Genomic DNA, 8,834 nt, shown 5'->3' with positions numbered 1-8,834 from the left:
GCATACTGGAGAGAAACTTAAACTTAAGTATTGCTCTTATTGGACTGGTATTGATCAATATCAATTCCAACTTTGGTATCAATATTGATATTTGGATCAGTCCGTCCACCACTAAATGGAAATGGAAGTCTCCTTGTTGAATTATCAGTATAAAAAAAGATGAACAACTGTGTGTGAAACATTAATTAGATACTGCTCCGTGTGCATACTGGTACAAACCGTATGCACAGAGCTTAAAGTTCTGTTCACGGCACACACAGGAGCCAAACACACAACTGTTTAAATCTTTCCATTTTTTCAATCAAATTCATTGCACTTTGCAGATCAAGTCCCATCTGAAATAATAAAGTGACTGAACTGAAATGAAAAAGTCTCAGCTAGGTTGCATCTGTGTCCCTTCTTACCACCTTCTATTGACTTAGTTCAGTCATGTTACTGAAGTGACTGGAATTCATCGTTGAGCAGAATTAAACACACATTAGCTTAAGTAGGTTTTATATCAACATTCAGTCTTTTAGTATGTGTTTCAGGACACAGATGTTCTTTTTTCTTTTTTTAAGAAAATTACAGCACTTATGGAGGGCTAGAACAGTGTAGCACACTAAGTGCTTTTGTCCCTATCTCATTTTAAGTATTCACCTCTAATAATCATTTTCTCTGCAGACCAAACTCAGGCTACAATTACTGGATTAGCCAGTGTTTGAATATGGGGGGGGCTTACCTCCCCCTAAAGTGACATGAGCTTTCCCAGAAGCAACACAGGGTTTTCGAAACACTGACAAATACCAATTTCCTGCAATAAATGATTAAAGAAACACATCAAATCTTATTACATCAAGTGCTTTCATGTTCTGTTTTGTGTGTAAGCTTAACTGCTGTGTGTGTGTGCATGCGTGCGTGTGCGTGCATGCTTGTTTGGGGTCAGATCTGCAATTCTCAATGGTGGGCTATGGGAGTGGACCTCCTACCAGCTCATTCAGTTCACCAACCTCGCTTTCATAATTTCTGCTGTGCTTTAAAGCGCTCTGTCCATCAGCATATAGTGAAGTTTTCAACCACACACCTTTGTTTTTCCACTAATTTAGAAAGAGAAAATATATACAGTATTAACCCTGCACAGGGAAATACATTTGTTTTTCACTAAGTTATATGTATAAACAAAAAAACTAATCCAGCGTTGAGTTTTATAGTAACTCCAAAAAGCCAAATAACCACAGGTCCCCGTTAATCCTATAATGGATATTTGTGTTGGTGAACAAATGATTGGGAAAATAAACACCTTTTGTCTTCGAGTCTCCTAAGAGAGCTCCAGCCAGCTCACAGCGGGGCCTTTGAAGGTGGACAGACCGGGCAGCAAGCCAGTGACACCGGTAGGCATTAGCTGGCTGTTGCGACAGACTGTGGAGCTTCTCAACTCCAACGTCTGAAGAAATTTGCAATTGGCCGTCAATTTTCGTAAAACTGCCCATATTTAAACTCTACACAGTTGATGTCTTGCATAAAAAAGTCTCAGAAGTGGATTTTTCAAGATATTTTTGGGGCATTTTCTACCTTTATTTTTAATAGTCCACCTGAAGAAGACATGAAAGGGGAGGGGGGGTGACATGTAGCAAAGGGCCACAGGGCGGAGTTGAACCCCGGGCCCGCTGCGTTAGAGTAAACCTCTAAATCTGGGCACCCGCTCTACCTGCTGAGGTATCCGGGCGCCCCAGAAGTAGATTTGATGATGAAATAGCAGAATTGCAAAAAGTTTCCAGTTGTTGGCCATGGATGTTGTCATAGTTCTGACGCTTTGCATTGTGGGATAGAGGCAAGATAGACTGGTCCAAAGTATACTGCAGATTTTTCTTTTGTTTGCATACGGCATACTACATGTTACACTTGGGCCAAATCAGTACCAACTTCTAGTATAGTATGCGGTTTTTGAAAACGGCCATTATCATCTGTTGAGTACTGTTTCCCAATATTACATCCAGGTTATGTACAAAAGGTACAAAAAGGTACATAGAGAAGACATGGTGTAACTTGTACCTTTTTTATGTAAATTTTTGTACCTTTTCATTATAAAACTGGTTAAAGGCCTTAATTCCTCAGTGTGCTTTTTATTTTTCCTTGTTATATTTGGTATTAGAAGTGGTGAATAGGAAGTTCTGAGTTCTTTTTTAATGACAGATTGCCTTCAAAAGGTTTGATCTAACCATGAAATAAGCTTACCTCCGATCTTTAATAAAATGCAGTTTTGAGCAAAACGGGCCTTTCAGTTACATGTTGTTTCTGTTTGTATCTTGGTTATGGTTTTATTGTAATCAATCCAATCTCATTCCCACCGCATAAAACTAAAATGAAAACTTCCCCAGTGTGTGCTGAAGGCCACAGTCTGATGAATCCAACAGAACCACATCATCTGCAAAGAGTCGAGAAGCAACTCTGAGGTCCCCAGACCAACCACTCTTCTTCCGCTGGCAATGCTGAAAGATCCTTTCCATGAAGAACACAAACATAATCAGTGACAAGGCACAACCCTGTCAGAGCTCAACAGCCACTGAAGAATTATGCTAAAGGGATGCCCAGAGCGTTAAATATCGACGCACATGGGATTGCATTGGAATTAGTTGAAAGCCCAATGTGTTTGACTGAGACGCTAAAGGAGACTTTTTGCATCACTATTGCCAAAGGCACCTCACCAAACGACTTTTTTGAAGGGGTTGGGAGTGAGAATGCGTTGACTAAGTTGGCCGGATACTCTAAAAAGCTGCTCATTGCAGTGCTCAAACAACAGTCAGAGGCTCAGTTGCATAGAGGTGACCCTTTCATTCTTTTGGAAGAACTTCTACACAGTGGCACTCTGGAAGAGGCTTGAAAGTATCCCGACACCTGCCCAGCACCTTTCACCCGGGGCAACTTTGCAGGAGAATCCAGTCCCTCTTCAGGAGTTTGGTTCCAGACCAATTACAATGTGTAGAGGTGAGCGTGAGCCCAACTAGATGGTATCTTGTTCCTTCCCCGCCATAGAGGTGATGTTCTACATTCCTAGAACCAGTATGTGATGTCAGGGGTCAGTGCACCTAAGTCCCTGTCTTTGTCTGCCACCAAGCTCCTAACGCACCTGACCCCAATGTCTCACTCTGCAGGCAGTAAGCCCACAGGGAGGCAGGTTGTGCCTGATCGTCCTAATGGGTCAAGGCCTGACCACCAGATGCTAGCTCACATTCCATGCTTGGCTCCAGGAAGGGGGGGTCCCAATATCCCTGTTCCATGTGAGGTATCACAACTCCTTCGTAGCTGAATAATGGGCTGCCCCTGAATCCACACAGGTTGCAAAGTGAAAATCCTGGTCTCAAAGTCCTGCGTTTTGACCGTGTAGTGACCTTCTTGCTGAAACTTTTCTGCAGGTTGTTAATCTCAAATTTCCTGCATTGGATTAAACAGTTAACATTTTAACGTACAATTCAGAAAACTGCCACATTTCTTCTAGAATTTATTTTATAATTGTTTTTAGTAATCAGGTTGTTGGACAGAGCCCTCAACTAAATATAAACTATGACAACGCTTATTTTTGCTTTTAAGCCATCAGCATTGTTGCCTCACAACAAGAAGACGGTGTAAGCCTGCCAGCCAGAGTTTACATGTTCTCTTGTTTCGTTTTCCTTCCAGATTCCAAAGACATGCAGGTTTAGTTTAATGGAAGAGTCTAGATGTGACCTGTCCAGGGTGTACCCCGCCTCTCATCAACTGGGATAACCTGCACAGATGAGTGGATATTTTAAGATACATGACGATTTTAATTACATTGTAATTATATTCTTGATGAAATTTACATTACACTGTTCCAAATTCTGAATATTCTTTTTATCTATAGACCTCAACATTTAGCGTTTTTTTTCCCAACAGGCATACTGCTGATCATGGATTATTCTTTGCATTTGAGAAGCTAACAGCTCTGTTAAATGAAAACATGTCTTGTTCTTTTCTCTGTCAGTGCTGCTGCATTAATTGTTTCCAGGGCTGTAGCTTCCATTAAAACCTGATGTCACATTCTCTGTGTTTTTTTCTGTTTTCTGGGGATTTGGAAGTAATATCTACCCAAGGTGAGGGTTACAGTTACTCATGGCAGGACATGTTTCAAATCTACAGCACATGCCGGGTGTAACTTTCCAATTCTATTTATGTGCTAGCAGAATGTTAGGATGGAAAGGTAGCTATTAAATGGTTCCTTTTTTTGGATCAAACATAACAGTAGTTTGAGAAAAGATAACAAGGTTATCTTGCCCTGAATAGAAAAATGTTTCATAAGGTGTTAAGACCAAGTTTTGGGCAGCCAGAAAGCTCAGTTGGTAGAGCGGCCTTCCATGTATAAAGGTTTGCTCCTCGAGGCAGTGGGCCCAGGTTCGGCTCCGACCTGCAGCCATTTGATGCATGTCATTCCCCCTCTCTCTCCCCTTTCATGTCTTCTACTGTCCTGCCAAAAATGGAGCCTGAAAATGGCTAAAAAATAAACAAATAAAAATACCAAGTTTTGTGCTCAGTGTTGGTTATTGACCCAACAGTTTTTACCCTAGGGTTAGGGTGAGGCCCCCCTCCCTGGATCTTAGGGATTACCCACCTGCCAGATCACGTTAACCACCATTTTAAAAACCCTGGTAACATTCAATCACATCTACTCATCTCATCCTGCGAACACCAACCATTTTGTTCCTTTTTCTTTCTTGGAGCTTTGGGTGCATGTTGATGTATGTCTGTATGTAATTGTATGAACCTGCAATATGTGTAGGAAAGCTAACCAGTCTGATGTTCAGAAATGCACAGAACATAGTGTACCTGTTTTGGTAAATCAAGGTGCTGTGTTAGAATTTAGAACTTTTCAGGAGAAAAGAGTGGGTAACGCTGGTCAGCGTGTGCAGACACAACGGAAACCACAAACATGTGCGTCTGTGCTTGTGTGATGTGTTGACCTGAGCAGAATTTCATACCAAAATGGCACAGTGCTGCCTGATCTGTGTAACCAAAACATCAGCACCACCACTCCAACCCAGCTTGGCACAAATTTGTGTTTACTGTAGCTAGTAAATTATAAGAATGCACAAAAATTGGATCGGACAAAATGGGATCAAAGCTGCAATGGTGATACCACTGAATGTTTGGAAATGGTAACTGGGGAGGCAGTATGTAGAAGCCTCTGGGCCTCCTACTGCCCACTGTTCTGCCTTTAATGGATGTTTGAGCCTGTTGCTGAGTGCAGCTCTGTATTTCATGAGGAGCAGGGAAGTTAGCTTTATTGAAGCAGCAGCACTCTCTGATTTAAAGCCACATAAATATTTCACCAGAGACTTAATAAAGCTCAGCTTCAAAAACCCAAGACAAGGTTGGAGGTCTCCATGACTTTTACATCTCACCTCTCTCTCTCTCTCTCTCTCTCTCTCTCTCTCTCTCTCTCTCCTCTCTCGGTCCCTCCTCTTCTCTCTCTCTCCTCTCTCTCTTTCTCTCTCTCTTTCTCACTATGTTCTTCACACCCATAGAGTGATTTCAATTTTCTTAATCTTAAAGGTCCCTTGACGATGCATTTCTGAATGCTTTTACATAGGCCTTAGTGTCCCCTAATACTGTAGTTGAAGTCTCTTTCCCAAAATTCAGCCTTGGTGCCAAATTACAGCCACTAGAGCCAGTCCCACAATGAGCTTTTCGTTTGTGCCATTTCTGAGTCTGTAGCTTTTGAGGAGGAGAGAGGGGGGGGGGGGGGGGGCAAGGTGAAGGCAGGGGTGTGGCCTTGACCAACTGCCACTTTGCTCATTTGAAAGCCATGATGTCTTCTCCTCTCCTCAGGGTGGTGGCAAAATTCTCTAGGTGGGCAAAGCAGAGAAAGGGGAGGTAACCTTGTCCCTTATCACCTCATAAGGAGAAGCTCGGCCAGATTGGCCCATCTGAGTTTCATTTTCTCAAAGGCATAGCAGGATACCCAGGGCTCAGTTTACACCTATCACCATTTCTAGCCACTGGAGGACCATAGGCAGGCCGGGGGAACTCATATTAATGTTAAAAAAACTCAAAGTTAAATTTTTATGCCATGGGACCTTTAAGAATACGGATACCTATGTAGAAAAACAAACTCAACCAACAATGAGAAGACCCAAAGGCTTGCATCCAATGGCAGTGTGTGTGTGTGTGTGTGTGTTTGTGTGTGTGTGTGTGTGTGAGAATGCGTGAGATGTGCTGTGTTCAGCAGAGATTGTTTTTAGTAAGTGACAGAAATACAAATCATGTCCAACAATCCAACACAAACAGTTGGAAATGCGGAAATCATGGAGCCATTACGAGCTCATGAATTATATCACCCTGTTTAACAGTGTGAGCTCATTGGCTTCTTGTGTGAACACGATGTGCACACTAACAGGCTGCTTCATAATGAGAAACATTAATAATGAACTTTAATTGCTGCATTAATAGGAAACAACAAAGCAAATGGAATACGTACTTCTGGGCTGAGAGGGTGTTTGTTTTAGAACCTCCATAAAAGCATCAGGCATTTGGCATGCAGTTTAAGTATGTGTCAAAGTCTTTGTTGCTTTCAACACAGAGACCAGCAGGCCAAAAGGAAGGTGGAGGAAAGGAGGACGAGGAGGAAGACAGGAAATGTAAGGCGGAGGAAAATCAATCTCTACACCTTGTAGAAATGTCATGTAACCAGTGGTTTGCTGACTAGGCTTTTCACTACACATTGTAAAAAGTATGTGCACATGCTAAAGCTCTTATCCTGCCCAAAATGTGAATAAATAATGGGGAATCAACATGACAACACGTATACAAGAACTAAATGTATTTGCATTTACTAGGCTATATGAGTCTGGGTCAATCAAGGCCACGTCTTCCTGTACTTCCTGGGTGATTGTAAGACGCTCCCAGGCCAGACAGAATATATTATCCCTCCAGTGTGTTCTCAGTCTACCGCGGCCTCCCCGAACTTGGACAGGCCTGGAGAACCTCCAAAGGAAGGCGTCCAAAAGTTATCCTAATCAGATACCCGAGCTACCTTAGCTGACCCCTTTCAGTGTGAACGAGCAACAGTTTCTGAGCTCTGAGCTTCTCTCGCTGTCTACAAGGGCGAGCCCAGCCACCCTGTTAAGGAAAATAATTTCGGACACTTAATCAATGATATCATTCTTTTGGTCATTATCCAAAGCTCTTGGCCATGAGGAGGGCTTAGCTTCTTTCTTTTTTTACAGTCTGGTACAATTCCGCCTTTCACCAAACCATAATTCAATGTGTTACTGTAAATGGAGATGTGAGTGTTTCATACAGCCAACCAATCCTGCAGACTGAGATGCTAAGACACACTTACACTTCAATAATTCTGACCAAAACTCTCTCATCGTTTGCTGTCACAGTCACATTAAATGACACATACAGTTGATGCTGCGTGTGTATCCACTACCAAAATAGACAGAAATATAGTAGGTTTTGCAAATTATCCCAGCTTAGATGATAAAAATATAAAATTCCCCTTCACAGCTACTCTGTAGCCGGGTTTCCCTGGTAGACTAATGGTTAAGATGGTACTGTACATCCTTACTGACCCTAAAGCTGGATTTACTGTATACTGGAAGCAAGGGGTTAACAGAGCGGTTCCCAAACAGGGGGCGCCTGCAGTTATAACCGGGACATGCTGAAACTAAAAATAAATAAATGATTTATGGTTAACAGACAGTGAAGATTTTTTTGAAGAAGAGTTTTTTTGTGATTTTTGCGGGCAAAAATCCTTGATTATGCTGCATGTTTTCTTAAAAAATGCGATGGAACATGCAGAATATTTAAGCAATTTTATGCGATGAAAGTGCAGGAACTTCCAAAAATTGCAGGAATTTGCAAAAATTGCAGGAACTTGCAAAAACTGCAGTTTGTTGAAAAGACTGTGTTTGTCTTGTCGCTTAATTACGTCACTTCATAACATTCCTATGGCAACAAGGGAAAATGGCTGCTCTTGTGTGAAGTTTGAAATTATAAAATCATGCAAGCCCCGCATTATTTTGCATGGAAATCAGCAATTTATGCAGCAAAAGTGAAGCGTATTTGAAAAATGCGGCACCCCACATAAATATGCAGACTTAGGCTGATTATGCATTGAATTATGAGATTGCATAACCACGTTTTTCTGGATGGACTTGATAAGAGGAAAAGTACAAGACACTCTAAGGATAAACTTCAATTCAATTCAATTCAATTTTATTTATAGTATCAATTCATAACAAGAGTTATCTCAAGACACTTTACAGATAGAGTAGGTCTAGACCACACTCCAGAATTTACAAGGACCCAACAGTTCTAGTAGTTTCCTAAACAAGCAACATATAAATATAAATAAAGAGAATGAATAGTAAATTGTATTTACAGTATTGCATTATTGCACAATAACATTATTATTATTGCAGGATTTATCAATCCTGGTGTGTGTTTGTGTGTTTTGTCCATGTGGCCTACTGGGAGCAGTGCTGACTGTAAAGTCCGACAGCAGCACGAAGGAAAGACCTGCGGTACATCACCTTGACGCAGCGCCTGTGCCTGTCACTGAAGAAGTAGTCTCTCATTGCCAGACTTTACACCACAGCACTGCAGCGGAGGGTCTGGCTAGTCAACACAGCATTCCTGGATGGAAGAAAAACATGCTCTGTTTTATTGGCATTTCTTTAAACCAATCCCAATTGTCTTGGGCGGCGCTAAGCACTGGACGGAGCAACAGTGCCTCTGCAAAATACCCTCAGGAAGGAACTTGTTTTGGTGGAATGTGTACGTTCAAAGGTTGTTTTAGTTGTGCATCAGACAATGTCAATGTCAATGTCATATTT

The 8,834-nt window shown here is 41.7% G+C and overlaps 1 long non-coding RNA gene across 1 annotated transcript; it reads left to right on the top strand.

Annotated features, from left to right (window-relative positions):
- Window positions 1-317: 317 nt before the first annotated feature.
- On the top strand, window positions 318-7,899 carry LOC116706640 (uncharacterized). The gene is made up of 3 exons (XR_004336289.1): window positions 318-328; window positions 1,595-1,599; window positions 7,720-7,899. It is a non-coding gene; the product is annotated as an uncharacterized LOC116706640 (long non-coding RNA).
- The last annotated feature ends 935 nt before the right edge of the window (window positions 7,900-8,834 follow it).

Source organism: Etheostoma spectabile, chromosome 18, assembly GCF_008692095.1.
Source record: "Etheostoma spectabile isolate EspeVRDwgs_2016 chromosome 18, UIUC_Espe_1.0, whole genome shotgun sequence".
Lineage (NCBI taxonomy): Eukaryota > Metazoa > Chordata > Actinopteri > Perciformes > Percidae > Etheostoma > Etheostoma spectabile.
This window is presented reverse-complemented; position numbering and strand designations above follow the sequence as displayed.